Source organism: Tachypleus tridentatus, chromosome 8, assembly GCF_004210375.1.
Source record: "Tachypleus tridentatus isolate NWPU-2018 chromosome 8, ASM421037v1, whole genome shotgun sequence".
In the NCBI taxonomy this organism is placed as follows: Eukaryota; Metazoa; Arthropoda; class Merostomata; order Xiphosura; family Limulidae; genus Tachypleus; species Tachypleus tridentatus.
In genome coordinates this window covers 39,073,506-39,089,768 of record NC_134832.1, presented here as the reverse complement: position 1 = coordinate 39,089,768, position 16,263 = coordinate 39,073,506, and positions in this window count along the sequence as shown.

Here is a 16,263-nt window from a genome sequence, read left to right as displayed (position 1 = left end):
GGTCGCTGCTCAAAGACCATATTTATTACACAAAAAACAATGTTAGAAATTTACTAACGTGTTTAGATTTATTTCCAGAGGTCACTGCTCAAAGACCATATTTATTATAAGTTAGTATTATTCCTATCATATAACGCAATAATGTTTAAAACTAATACGTCAACAAGATTGTTATAAGATTTATAACCATTGATAAAATTTGCAAACTGCATTGCAGTAACAGAAATAAGATTAAATCATAGCACGTTATCACGAGATTTTCCCTTAAGTTGCAGTCATAAAAACTTACTATCTGAAATTAAAAACCAAGTGTTATCTACTTTTGAAGCAGTTTTGTGATCGTCAGTGAAAATCATAATTTTAATAGTAAAAATGTGCACATTACAGAACATCTTGTTGCAGTGTCAACTTTCGTCAGCAACCTTGAGGTCTCCGACTAAACCTGTCAGTATACACAGCCAATGGTCTGTACATAAAGTGGAGTTTTAAAATATACGGAAATAGAATTTATGGTTTGTCTGTTAGTTTTATAGAAATGAAGCATTACATATTTTAGCCTTAGGCAAGCAGGAGGGCCAAGTTTTCTGAACTTGCTATTTGTGTCAGTAACAGCTTGAAAGAGTGAATTCTTTGTAGCAAACTTTTGTTTTGTGAAATGATAAGAATATTACTTATCGAATTTACATGCATAAAGTTTCAGTCATCAAGAAACAAGTTACAGATAAGGATTTATCAAAATGCTCACAGAAAGGTGAGAAGAGTAATGATTAAACATGACTATTTATGTAGATTCTTTAAATATTAGAGAAACAAATTCATACAGTTAACTATAAGATAAAGTTGAGAGATAAACAGAAGGATTTTCAGAGCAATTAGGTTCTACATAATATATTTTTTAACAGAAATGAAAACTATAGAATAAATGAATGAGTGGTATCAAGAATATATGTTTTATATAAAAAAAACATCAAAAAATACAAAAAGAAAGTGATGCAAGTTAAACAGAGAAGCAAAAAATATGGAATTAATAAATTATTAAAATGTTTCATACTTAAAGAGATGGATAATTGTAAAAGTTTGTAAGGTAAATTATTGGCTATTATACTTGCCTTGCTCAAATAATGGATAAATTGATATAATGTGTAACAGTGTTGCAATACTTGTCTCGTTGAAATAAGGGATTTACTTCATAATGACGAGATACCCACTTCAAGTGAAAATGTTTTACTTGCCACTTTTAGGACACGATTAATTTTAGACTACGATGTTAATAGCATAATCACATGTTGAAACATATTTCGGCACCTTACAATGAGCTCATCATTTTATCTAATCACCCGTTTAGAGAAAAATCATCTGCAGTAGCAGCACTAACCTGAAGTAACATAATTTACCAAGCAATACCATCCGCCTATAGAAGCTCCTCTCCAGCGGAATACTGGTGTGTCTGCGGGTTTACACCACTAGAAACTATCGAGTTTCGATACACAGATAGTCCATTGCGTAGGTTTGTGCTTAACTCTAAACAAAAACTACGTACAGAAATTCCTCCAACTTTTGTAAGAAGTATGCAATTAAATCTATACATGAAAAACTATAAAGTTGATAAGATTAAAATAGCAGCTTTAATGTTATACTTACAAAATGAAACTGTGATTGTGATAAAACACTTTAGTAGTGATATCTGTAAACACAATATTAAGTAACTTACATGAAATTATTAATATTAAGACTTTTTGTTACTATAAAGTTAATATAAAGTTGATCTATATCCTCCCTTATGGTGTGCTGCGCGATCATCATCATACCAATGCGCCATCTGGTATCACATTAATGTTTATTTTTAAATAAATATCTGTCAAAGTTGTAAGAAACAGGAGCTTTTTGTGGCATTGGTTCTTAGTTTTACTTGAAAATTAATCCATTAATTACAAAGAGAGCTTATTTGTTTGTTCAATTTCGTGCAAAACTACTTCAGGGCTATCTGCACTAGTCGTTCCTAATTTTGAAGTGATAGATAAAAGGAAAGGCATCTAGTCAAAATCACCTGCCACTAGTTCTTGGGCTACACTTTACTTGTGAAAAGTGCAATTGACAGTCATTTTATAATGCCCACAGGACTGAAATATTCGGTGATTGGAATCGATCCCGCGACATGCAGATAGAGGAATATTATCTCTTTAATATTACACTTGTTTACCACAACTTAGAAAACCAGAAACATAAATTTTTGTTAAATATTATTCTGAAAGTATATGTAATTTTCGTTTCTTAAGCCACATCGTTATATCTTCTGAGTTGTAAGTCTGTAAACGTACCGTTGCCCCACCGAAAAATTAAAATTTTTGGTAAATATTAATGTCTATAATCTCTGAATGTTTTCTTAGTTAAATGAAGTCAATAGATAAGATTCAATAACCTTGTTTACAATTACATACGGTAAATCAGTTCAAGAGTTTGAGGTTTTAATATTTGTCTTTAATGATGACTCTGATTTTATATTAAGAACATGATATACACATGTTGAGCAACAGTTACGTATTTAATGATTATAGGATGATTTCGTTATATTTTTGTTTACGTAGTTGTAAATATCATATGTAAGTTGGAAATCAGTGAAAGAAAACAAAAAACAATGCAAATGTTACGGCTTTAGTTGTTATGTATATATGTTACATATTGTTACAATATTAAGTTTTAAACGGAGTGATTTACACATTTATTTTTTCACTTGTCTCAGTTATCTGGGTCGTGTACTATCTGAACTATAGTCAGTAAATTGAGTTTAAATATAATCAAATGAAAGTCTTTAATAGACTCCAACATGTATTTTGGAAAACGACGAAAACCACTTGTAGTTAAAACACGACATGTAGGGAATAAAGGGAGAACAATTTGAGTACAAGCTTCAACATTACAGAAAGTTTAACTATTCATTTTTATCTTTTATTCATTTGTTATTATCTATTGTACGCACATACTGATAAATTTAAATTTCTTTTGATTAATTAACATCTTCTAATAAAAACGTATAGAGTTCTTACATTACTTGAAAATGGAGCAAAGAAAGAAAAGACTGGTTATGCAAAAGTATTAACACAAACAACGTTTGGTGCGAAGAAAATAACACATACACATATATCAAATAAAAGTGATTTTATATCTTTTAGAAAATGCAGTCCTGCTCATTTCCTGAAGTAAGATATTTGTTTATCCTTGAACATCTTTGTGTTAGCTAACTCCAGTCAACCATCATGTTATAGGCGTGTTTTGCTGTATCATCTTCCAATCTTGTTAAAATTACGCCGTGTTAAAAGTAAAATAAAATGTTTCATACCTTACAGGCCCGGCATGGTCAAGCGACTCGTAATCTGAGGGGCGCGGGTTCGCATCCCCATAGCGCCAAACATGCTCATCCTTACAGCCGTGGGAGCGTTATAGTGGCGGTCAATCCCACTATTCGTTGGCAAAAGAATAGCCCAAGAGTTGGCGGTGGGTGGTAATGACTAGCTGCCTTCTCTCTAGTCTCATACTGCTAAATTAGGGACGGTTAGCACAGATAGCCCTCGAGTAGCTTTGTGCGAAAAACAAACAAACAAATTTATACCTTACATTTTGTATCCTGTTTATTACTTTATTTCTCCAACTCATGTCTTATTTTGTGAAGTTTATAAATAGGCACAATAAACATGCTGATATTTTTTATCAGTGACCTGTGGTGAAACTGTCTTTAATTTAATATTAAGTTGTTAGTTTAAATTTGGACCTTTCAGTATATGATATGTAGAACAAATCTCATATGAAGAATATTTAACGTAATTGCGTCTGCAGGTGCGGCTGTCACCATGATAGCGGCATCTAGTGGTAACTTTGGAAAGCGAACAAGGTTATTTCGAAATATTAAAAAGGGTATGATTATGCGTACGTTTATAATAAATTAAAGTGAAAGCAGGGTGGAAACTTGTATGTGTTTTAATTATATATATATATGTATCAACAAATATCTTATACCTCGAGCACTTGCGAAAGGTGGACCTTTCTTTTTCAGGAGCAAACTAGGAATTGTTGTGTAATCGAATGAGTGGTATCCTTTTTCTTAACCTGAAAACGACCTAGGAAGGTCGAAACGTTGTTCTCTCCTTATCAGTAAAAGTGTTAATATCCATACCAGCCGTTCTGAGATATATTTCGAATGAGTGGTATATACATATAAAGTAAGTTTAGTGACGCCATGAAGGTCATCTGGTTTTCCAGAAAATATATATTTCTCTATGTACTGCTTGTAAGCGCCTCATTTCCGGTGCAATGTAGCCGATAATGAGTGTGCACGTGAAAATGTGTTAGAGATATTTTACTATAGAAATAATTAAATATATGTACATTTAAAACTCTATTTAAGTGTTTAAGTAAAGGTGATACCTGAAGACTGATTGAAAAAAAGATGTTATACTAATCATTTACAAAATTAGGTATGAACAAATATATTAAATAAACAGTAGTTTTATGAAATTCAGCTTTCACATTACACGAGATAAATAAGCAAAGAATAAAAGATATTTTCTTACAGCGGTGAAACGAATGAACGGAGATCACTGATTTCAGGATTTAAATTAGTTCCAAAAGGTTGAATAGTGTTTAGGCTAGGAATTCAATAAGTTTCTTTTATTCCTCTATTTGCTTTAATTCTGAATCCTATTTCAATGCCGATGAGAGTAACACCATTAATAGAATGACCAGGTTGGTTAAAGTGTTGAACAACAGGGAAATCTTTTTCAGTGTTAATAGAATATTTATGGTTGTTGAAACATTGTGTAAGAGTTGTTTGTGTATGTTTTATCTATTGGTGATTGGATTTTTACATTGTTTAAGAAAAATGATGTTTGTGTTTCACAAGTGGTTTCTTTGGATATTTTAAAATGTCTTTGATTGTGCTTATCAGAAAATAAGTCAACGGATTTTATCAACTTTCAGGTTTGACAACTGGCTTTATTGTATAGGCAAAAACATTTTTGGTGAACAAGGGTATCGTTTCGGGTTCTCTTTTTACGGAAGGACACAAAGAGAATTTCAGGAAATATCTGTTTAAGACGATCGTTGAGCAGTAGGAGATGAAAATTTTACCGGCCATGTGTAACACAGTCTGCAAATGTCTTCAAATATTTATTATATAAAAGTAACATATTAAGGATTATCAGAAAAACTAAAGATAGTCTAATAAAAGCAATAATAGCATCGTAACATGGTGAGTTAAACAATTAATTAATAATTCTGTAAGTCGTGTGATCAAACGAATTGATACTTTGTTACAAAACTTAAAATAAAGGAAGAGAAACATTATTAGTAGGCTTAAGGTAATTGTAATGTTAGTTATTTAGTTCCCATGTCCAACAACCTTTTTAATTCGAATTAACATTTGATGGTATAGGGTGGGACCTGATACATTTTCATTAAGTAATCATAACTTTGTGCTTACCCTGATATGCTGATTAGGCTAAAAAATGTAATGTTTATGAACTTTATTTAAATTGTAGGTTATTATAAACAAAGCTTAGTCTGACTTCTTTTTTCCCTTTGCTTTCACTTAGAAGTAAGTGCTCCACTTATCTTGTAATATTTATTAACAGGATAAATTGGCTAGTTTGATAACAAAAGCTATTTCTTGACAAGAACGTGCTTTATTATTATTTTTATAAAACAACTAATCATACCCACACAAAACTTCTTTATTGCTCAGGTTATTGATGGATGTGGTTTACTAGCCTGCGTGACTGGCTGGAGATCGAAGTGTCAGGAGCTCAACCCTTGATTACATTAAAGAAGCTTCGCAACTACAAATATGAACGCATTAAGTCCCGTAATTCGGACAAAGTCTTGCAATAAAATATAGTGCAGAAAATCTAACAGAAAAACAATTACAGTTTGCCCCTGATGAAGAAAATTTTACCTTTCTATAATACCTCAGATATAGGGTTATATATTTTTATGTTCCAATAAAATGTAGCGCATAATCATGTCCACCAGACTGAGCCTATTGGCAAGAATGAAGGAATTGTGAATTGTTTCATCAAAAATATACTTACACGGTTTGAGATTGGGTGTTAACTTAATTGATGGTCAAGAGATATAATAATGAATGTGGGGAGCCTAATGTCAAATTGTCTTGAATTGTTGTGCATCAGTAGTTCCTAAGATAGGAAATACAAATATATTCATCGTCAGAAAGCTATTATAAAAATTGTGAGATCAATATTAATCAAAGCTTGCCTCTCATGCTGAATTATTTTCTTATTTATTGACATCAATTCAGATATGCTAAAAATTAACATCAATTTTTTCATTCTAAATTAAACATTACTCAGTCTTCAAATATACAATTGTTTGGTTTTGCAAAAAGATGTGTAAAGATGATAAATGATGTCCTAAAGATGCAATTTCCCGTTTTCTTTAAAATAATCTCCATCAGTCGTATGAGTAATGCCTACTATTTCGTGTATATAATGTTCTGATTTTTCAGTTTATAACACCCTTTACACATTTAGTTAAAGATTCTAAACATTCTTACATATAAATCTTCAATAAGGACATTGTCCCAGTCTTTTATCCTCCAAACTTGATTAAAGTTAAAGAACTAAGAGCTACTCTATATTTCATTTTTCTGGAGAACCTACGAGATAACTCACTGTGAAAATCTGAGAATGTCACAACAGTCATATCTGTAATGCTGCCTCTAGGTTATTATCCAATGTTACTTTAGTCAATGTGACATTTTCCATAATTAATTTGCTATTGATGTTTTAAGCCTGATGTGCTTCTATGGAAACATATTTAAAGATAGCTGATATGCAATGTTGGAAAACACACGAAACTCTTATTGTTTATGTTTTGTTGTTTAATTCAGCGCTATATAATGGACTGGTAAATTCTTATTGTGCTTTGTCGCAGTGGTTCGGGGCTTCTTGGGCAATCACAAGGCCGAAAATTATGTGGAACTGTTTGAGGCTTTGGTGAAGAGCTACGGCAAAATGGGCTGCAGGATGTCCCTGAAAGTCCATATCCTTGACGGTCATCTTGTTAAATTTAAGGGGAACATAGGAGCAAGGTGAATGCTTCCACCAAGATATACTGGACTTTGAATGCTGCTCCAAACATTTTTGTTCATGTTTGTATAACTTTAGTATAAATACATGTAAATCTTGATTCATATGCTGTTTTATTCAGACCTTATGTAAATGAAAATGTGCCAGTTTGCCCGTCTTTAATAGAAAATAGGTTAATTTCTAAATTTCATTATCCAGATCATAAAAGCAAAGTTTGTAGGGAATAATGGACATTTTCTGTACTTTTACAACATAAGCAATTAAGAAATAACACATGCTATCCAGAAACAAAATTTGTGTTACATAGTGTTATTCTGGAAAATTATTGTTTCATTCACGCAGCATTTTATATTATATTTCTTAGTTCGTTCCTGTACAAAAGTAAGTAAGGAATTAGTACATATAAAGCTCAAGATAATAGAAATTCAAAACGTGTGTTTATATGTGGTCTTGGCCAAAAACACAATACGTTCTGTTTATGGGATTTGACATATACATACTTTGTGGGTATATCATACTTTTGTAACCAGTTTAGCAAGATAACCAATAGCTATTTCTTTTTATTATTATTGTTAAAGCTCCAGATTGTAATACACTCATGCATTTTCATTTGTTTTTATTCCATTAATTATTCTGAATGATTACTGGAAGGAAAACAAAAACCTGCAAGAAAAACAACTTCTTTCAATAAACTACGTCATGTTTACAGTTCATTTTAGTGTTGCTGTCTGCTTAAGATGATAATTATTACATGTTTCAGTGTAGAGATAAGAGCACGATTCGTTGTTGTTTATTAAGCATGAAGCTAGAAAGTGGACTGTGTGTGGACTGTGCTCTAGTCACCATGAATATTGAAACCAGATACATTGTATCGTTATGTGACCTGATACTTAAAGCTCAAACACCAGTGGATGAGTGAAATAAAAAGTTGGAAGGAAAGTATTCACAAGTAAGAATGGCAATCACTTTAAATACAAGTTTAGCAGAGAAATTACTATGTAAATAATATAAAAAAACAATAGTTGTTTTCTGCTTTTTAAGGTACAGTTAAAATTTGTAAATATTTCATATGGATAATGACGAATTCAAAATTTTGCCCCCTTCTTAACTGCATATTAAGTAGTTATATTAAGAGTATTTTATTTTAGATCTTTAAGCTACACTTGATAACATACGATGTTCAGCGAAATTTGCATGTCAATAGTTGCGAAAGGTTTCACTACATTAGATTATTTTACTGAGTACGAAGGTCGGTAGCAAAAGTTACGAGTTAACTGAAGTTTACGAGCAGACCTTGGTGATGCTATAGGATACAATGCTTACTGCTATAACGATTTTCACTGGCCTTAAATGTGATTTGCGTCTTGTAGCAAAGACTTGACTGACATCAACGTAACAAACTACAGACTTCAACCATTAATCGGCGTGTGGTTTGTAAAGGCACCGGCTACCTTTGTCTAGCAGTGTCTTCAAATTAGTTTAACGCACTGCTATAAATCATTAAAATGTTCTACACTAAAGTCAGTTATGCCGTTTTCTTGTTTACGCCATCTTGAGTGTATAAATATTTGGTAGTCCATTATGAGATCATGCTGTAATTAAAAACTTCGCATTTGTCAATTAAAAGTTCATTTAACTCATTTTGCATGAGGTCAGTTTTGTGCATCTTTAGTCTGTGTTCCAAGTGTGGTCTCAAGAATTAGGCTCCATAAGTGAATAAATCTATCCAAACAAAAAAACTGCAGCATCTTGTAGTCTTTACGACCATGGTGGTAAAGGCTGAAAATCTATATTAGGAAAGTTTATTGTAAGTAAGTTTTGTTTCTCTGTAACTTAATTTTAACAAAACATCAAAGAGAACGTTGTCAGATGGTACTAATTATCTGATGAAGTAATATGACCATCACATATATTTTCAGTTCCGAAACCATGATTAACTAGATAAATGTATAGATGAATTGGTCTACCGAAGCTCCGGCCTCAGCCACACAAATAACAAACTTTATTGTTTATGAATACTAAGCTTATCCTTGGAATTCATTAGAACATCTTAAATATATCTCATTTAATTACATCAAAAGCATTTATATGATATTTAGTAGCTGATTGACTCGTTCCCTGGTCTCATATTTCCAATCACATACGTAATGAAGACGTTAACATTGTCCTCATTACAAGAAAAGTATTATATATATATATGTATATCATTTTTATGGTCATCAGTTTTTACTGTAATTTATCTCAAACACAAAACAAAAATGTTTTAAAGTGTGCATACGGATACACTTTATCTTTGAAAGAGAAGTATCTATTTACCAATATAAAAGATGTATTTATATGTCACTTCAAAATATCCTAGTACTGTATTTTAATTCTTATACATACTTAAATATTAGCAAAGAAAAATTTAAAATTGCTTAAGAAAATTATAACAGCCAAACATTTAGCGAAAAACCCATCATATATACTGATATCTTTATGCCATGGAATGTAATGCCAATGTTTTAAATACGAACAGAAGCTAAAAATATTGGTCTTTATAAAATAATATTGTAATCAGAATATGGCTGATAAGGCCTACTTACACACTTTCAAATGAGCAGATGATAACGTAGACGTAGACACCGACATGAATACAAGTTTCTGAAATAAAGAACCAACAGCAGAAAATATGGCAAAGATCTTTCGCTTATTATAATACAAAAATATTATGAACAATACAGATTAAGTTGGAAAATTTGTTGCCGATGATGTAATGTGATATTATTATATTAAATTGATTTCCACAGGAAGTATTAGGTAGGTCTGCCTTATCACCAGAAGATCGGAAGTTTAAACTGTAAAGTAATAGTGAATGTAACTAAACTGATTAAGTGCAAAGAAATAACAAGAATGAAAAGGATGTGTAATAAAAACGAAAACAACAGTATCCGGATGTGGACTGTTACGTCTCATTGGACTGGTGACTTGAGCAGTTGACTTTATTCCGTCAAGATGTTTTCTTGACATCCAACTCACTTGCGATATTGTGCAGTAGCAGTTGTTAAAACTAACGTTGTTTTTTTTTTTCACTTAAAAGGAAACGTTGAATTTATCCAAAACGATTTCTTTTATCATGTGACTATCACTTTTATTTAATACAGTGGAGATAATAATCTTACGGTATCATCTGACTTATCAGTGAATAATACTTCTGTCATCAACATTCTTTGAACAACAAGCAGCGTTACAGCAAATCACGCATGAGCTGAACAGATATTATCTCTAGAGAGCAACAAAAAAACAAAGGTATTTAGAACAAAGTCAACTTAATGGTTTTATCGACCAGATGTCAGGCACAATTTGTATAAATTCAGAATAAACGAAAAATGTTTAAAACTTGTGTTATCAAAAGAATAATGTCTGTCAGCTAGTTCGTGTGTCACTCATAACATTGCCGATTTATCAACAACAAGGCAAGCACACCTCCAAAATTTTTTGGGTACACAAATCTTGTGAAACTATCGAATACTTTTCTGAACAGTTGATAGCTTCTTTTAGACAATGGTCTGTGGGGCACTTACTGTTTTGCGTTTACAAATAAAACATACATGCTATTTGAATGAGACAGTTATCATAACCAACAATTTATTTTTATCATCCTACAATTAAATGTAATAAATTACTCTTCAACTTTACTATTATTCAAAATAACAAACTGCTAAGACACTATTAGGAAATCACACTCACACAACGTGGACACAGATTTTTAAGAATTACGAAGATCATCATGTGGTCACACACGTACAGCCAATGATTCTACAATATACAAAACTACCGTGGAAAACTAACGTTTGCATTTCAAACAACCTAAGAAGAGAGGAATGGTTCACCTTGGTCTGACGTGTTTGATATTCAATGTCAAAGCCTAATGAGGTTATATACAGGACCAAACTTCACGTTTAGAAAAACTTCTTATTCTTTAGTGTTAGCTAATACGGATAATGCATTCGTTTGAATGTACAGAAAGCATTTATTAAAATATAGTAATTTATTTTACACTTTCTCTATCTATTATAATATATTTCATATAGAAAATAAGTTCTATATAATTTTAATATTCATCTTAGTTTAGCTGAAGTTTCTGTATGTAACCGAAATTTAGAAGTAAAAAATATGTCCAAAAAACAAACATACTGTATCAGTCGGTCGGCTTAGAATAGCTTCTCAAAATGAAAGATCCATTCAGTTCTAATTTATGATATTTACTTATATGTGTGAAATGAATGAAATCTCAATACATGATACAATGAATTATGTAATAAAAATCGATTCATATCTACTTTTAAAATCTATTTAAATATATGAAATATGAAAGAGAAGATATCCTCATGTGATCACACACGTACCGACAGTGTTTCTGAAGAATGTGACCTCAATTACCAAGACGTCACGTCATGAATGGCTAGAAAGTAGAGGGAGAAAACTTTTATTAAACTAAAAGTCAGTTATGACACACTCTATGTAACTACAGTATACATAATATTGAAAATAAATGGTTCAAACTATACTAATCATATATTTTCTACATAAATTTAATGTTCACCTTACTTTAATTACAGTTTTTGTACTAATTTAAAAGTCAGTAATCATAGTTCTTCCACTTACATAGTGACGCAAGACTCTAATTGTACATTCTCATTATTTAATGAGACATTTCAGTTAGCTTACGATTATTGCATATTTTCTACTTAACTCTGTGCCTGACAAATGCTCAGACTATATCAGTCAGCTTAGAATAATTTTCAAAATGAAAGTTCGATTTCAATATAAATTATGATATTTACATAAACATATAAAACGTATGAGATTTCATTATACAATAAAATTAGGTATGTATTCGATTGGTCACAGAGTTAACTATTTCTGATTAGTATTAACAAGCGCAGTTACAAGTTGAGACATATCCTAATGTTTAATATCTATCTTCAACAAACAGTATAAAGTTCAGTCAACTCTGGGTAACATTTCAAATATGCATATCCTGTCCTTTTCACCACTAATAATCAGACTGATGCAGTTAGTTCTACTGTATAGAAGAAAGAAATGAGCCAACTTGTAAATGTAAGTTCGATCTGGCATGGCCAGGTGAATAAGGCACTTGACTCGTAACATCAGGGTAGTGGGTTCGAATCATCGTCACACCAAACATGCTCGCCCTTTCAACCGTGGGGGCATTATAATGTGACAGTAAATCACACTATTCGTTGGTAAAAGAGTAGCCCAAGAGTTGGCGGTGGATGGTGATGACGAGCTGCCTTCTATCTAGTCTTACAAGTAACTGAATAAATAGATTAAGCCTAATCTTATTAATATATACGTTAAGGTAACTAGTCATCACCGCCAACTCTTGAACTACTCTTTTACCAATCAATAGTAAAATTGGCTGTCACATTATAACGCACCCACGGCTCAAAGAGCGGAATGTTTTGATGTGACGGGGATTCGAACCCCAACTTTCAGATTACGAATTGAGTGCCTTAAACACCTGGCCATGCCGGGACTTAATTGTAAGTATATCGTAATATATATATTTCTTTGCTTATGAATCTAAACGTTGTGTTTCTGTTAATGTTTGTTTCCATTCATATTTATTATAATGATAAATAATGTTGATGTGATTAAACTAATTCTATACTCTATATTTTAGTATATTGTAAAGAAAAATAATGCTGTTGACAACAATGAAATATTAAAAAAATCAAATCCAGCAGCGAAGAAGAACCAGTAAAACAGAAAAATGGCAGGTTCCTCTGCTATTATATGACGTGAATGAATATCTGATTCAACTCATGGCTATCGAATTGGGAATGACTGTTACATTACTCTATCAACCTACGAGAATAATTTGGATATTTTAAGGACTTTGGAAGAGGAAAACAAAATCCAACCAAAGAAGGCGTAATTTTTTCTGATACAGAATGGAGGAAATTTAAAGAGCGAATTTCAAGTACTTGTTGTCGAAACAAAACTGTACAAGATTTTCTCATAAAAGAACGTAATCGTGTAATTCGTGTTGCATGTGTTAATAATATCCCCTCTACTTTATTTATGTATCGATCTCATTATCATGTTATTGATATATTATCTGATAAGATTCTCTTTGGTTTATCAAATTCAGAATGGCAGAATTTATGTAGACAGATTTTTCATTTCAATACTTATTTAAATACTCTGTTTATTGATGAAAGTAACTGAATAATTATATTAAGCCTAATCTTATTAATATATACGTTAAACACGTGTACCCTATTTTACAAGTACTGAAGAAATCGACGATCTTAGTCAAGCGTTATTGTAATATATCAATTCATGAGATCAGCTTTGACAAGTATGAATACATTTATTGCTTCATCTATACTTAGTAATAGGGTTAAATTTATCAAGTTCTAGTTTTGAATCTCTATAGGATACTGTAGAAAAAAGGCACTTTATCCAAGAGTTATCAAATATAATGTGCCTTTGAAGATTTTAAGAGCAACAAAATCTCTAAAATAACTGTGGTAAAAATAAAAAGAGTTTTGTAAAAAATAAAGTTCAATTATTGTTTTTTTACAATAAAAGATATTGTCTTTCACATTTTATAAATCCATCATGTTTACGCTTAATTACAGTCCAATGTAATAATACTTGTGGAATCTACTTATTATAATGCGTAATTTGTCACAGAAAATAAATCACCATAAATGAAACATAGGGGCCAAGTAACCAAAGTTTCTTTAGTTTAGAAACTAGACAAAATGTATTATGCAGTTGAAATCCGTAACTAAATTCACTGTCATCTGTCGTACTGATCTTTACTTATTAATCTTTTACAATTAAAAAATGATGTTTTAACTTCAATATATGTAAGTAAAGACATAAGTTATCACATACGCTCAAACATTAGGTTTACTGTCTCTCATTGCAGAATAAATTTTGCAAGAAAAACAAATCGTATATCGACAGTACATTAACTCTGACAATGAAGGGAATTTATATGTCACTAAACTTAAGAGTCAGCAAACTAAATTGATATAATTTACGCTAAATATACAACGACTACTCAGCTGCGTCTGAATGAGACCTTTCATCAGTACCCAAGTTTATAGTGTTGAACACAAACAGATAACTTTGTCACCATTCGAGTACATAATCTGTTGTATTGTATAATGAAATCTCGTACATTTCATATATTTATCTAAATATCATAAATTATAGTTAAATTATTCTAAGTGAATTGACACAGTCTGAGCTTCTGATCATCTGTCAAGCACAGAATTAAGTAGAACGTATGCGATAATCGTAAGTTAACTAAAATGTCTGATAAGCTAACCTAGTCTGGTATTCTACGATAATACATTCTGCCTGGAATTTAAGAGAACTTATTAGTTTTAAAATGTTGTGGCATGCTAAGATAATACACACTGCATGACATTTAAAATATTGTATTAATTTTATACTAGCTTGGTATTCTAAGATAACACATTCTGCATGAAATATAAAATAATGTATTAATTTTAAAGTTGTCGTGTATGCTAAGAAAAAATCACTCTTTATAGAATACAAACAAACTTATTAATTTTAAGCTTGACTAGTATGCTAAGGTAATACATTGTACCTAGATTTTATAATGACATATTAATTTTAAACTAGTATGGTATTATGGTAAGGCTGTATGGAATTTATGTAAAGTGTTAGTGTTAAACTGATCTGGTATGCTAAGGTAAATACTAGGGCTGTTCAAAAAATACGCGGACTGACGTTATAAAACAAAATGTACTTTATTCAGAAGTTACAGGTCTGGGCCCCCATCAAAGTACTCTCCTTCCCAACGCACACACTTATCCCAACGGTGTTTCCACTTGTTGAAACAGTCCTGGTACGCTTCTTTTGTAATGTCCTCCAGCTCCTTCGTCGCATTTGCCATAATCTCGGGAATCGTCTCAAATCTTCTTCCTTTCAAGGATCTTTTGAGTTTGGGGAACAAGAAAAAATCGCAAGGAGCAAGGTCAGGTGAGTAGGGGGGGTTGGGAAAGAACAGTGATCGAGTGTTTGGCCAAAACCTCACGAGTTCTGAGGCACAAATTTCGCAGCAACGCGGTGCATCTTCAATTTTCGGTCAAAATCTCGTAACAAGATCCAACTGATATCCCACACTCTTCAGCAAGCTCCCAGGGTGTTGATTTTGTCGACGTGTGGGTCGTCAGTTGACGTGGAAGGACGTCCAGGACGCTCATCATCTTCAATGCCATGACGTTCATGCCACTTGAAACATGCCGTACGCTTCATAGCAACATCACCGTAAGCCGTGTTAAGCATAGCAAAAGTTTCAGTCGCAGATTTTCCAAGTTTAACACAAAATTTCACAGCAAGTCGTTGCTCCTTCAGGTCATTCATTCTGAAGTCCGCCAAACGAAAAAATCGCACTTCACTTAAAACCGCGTAGCTAATATACAAATGAAGATATCTGCAATCGGGAAATGGCGTCATAATCAGCTGATCTGTGCGAACCTAGCGACACCAAGCGGATTTCCCTGAAACTAACTGGAGTCTCGCAATTCAAACAGTCCGCGTATTTTTTGAACAGACCTCGTACACTCTGCATGGAATTTAAAGTAACAAATTAATTTTATACTTGTCTGGTTTGGCAAGATATTACGCCCTGCATGAAATTTAAAGTAATGTACTAATTTCAAACTTGTGTGTTTTGTTAAAATGATACATTCTGCCTCTAATTTTAAGCAAACGTATTAATCTCAAACTGGTCTAATATGTCGAGTCAAAACAATTTGTATTAAATGTAAAGTAAAATATTAATTTTTAACTGGACTAGTTTGTTGAAATAATATTTGTCTGTAAGTTAAAGAAACGTATTAATTTTAAATTCTTTTAGTTTGCAAAGATAATATATTTTACATAAAATTTAAAGTAATGTATTAATTTCAAGCTGGTCTGTTCTGCATGGAATTTGGTGATATAGCTCTTTCTTTTTATTTAAGTTCCGTGACATTCATGGCGGTAGACAATTAAAATGTTATAGTTAATTTTATACTACTCTCTGTAAACGTAATAATCTTACTTGCTTATTTATGTTGTTGCTCTTGTTTTTCATTGTTTTTTGTCTAACATAATATTACTGTCTTGT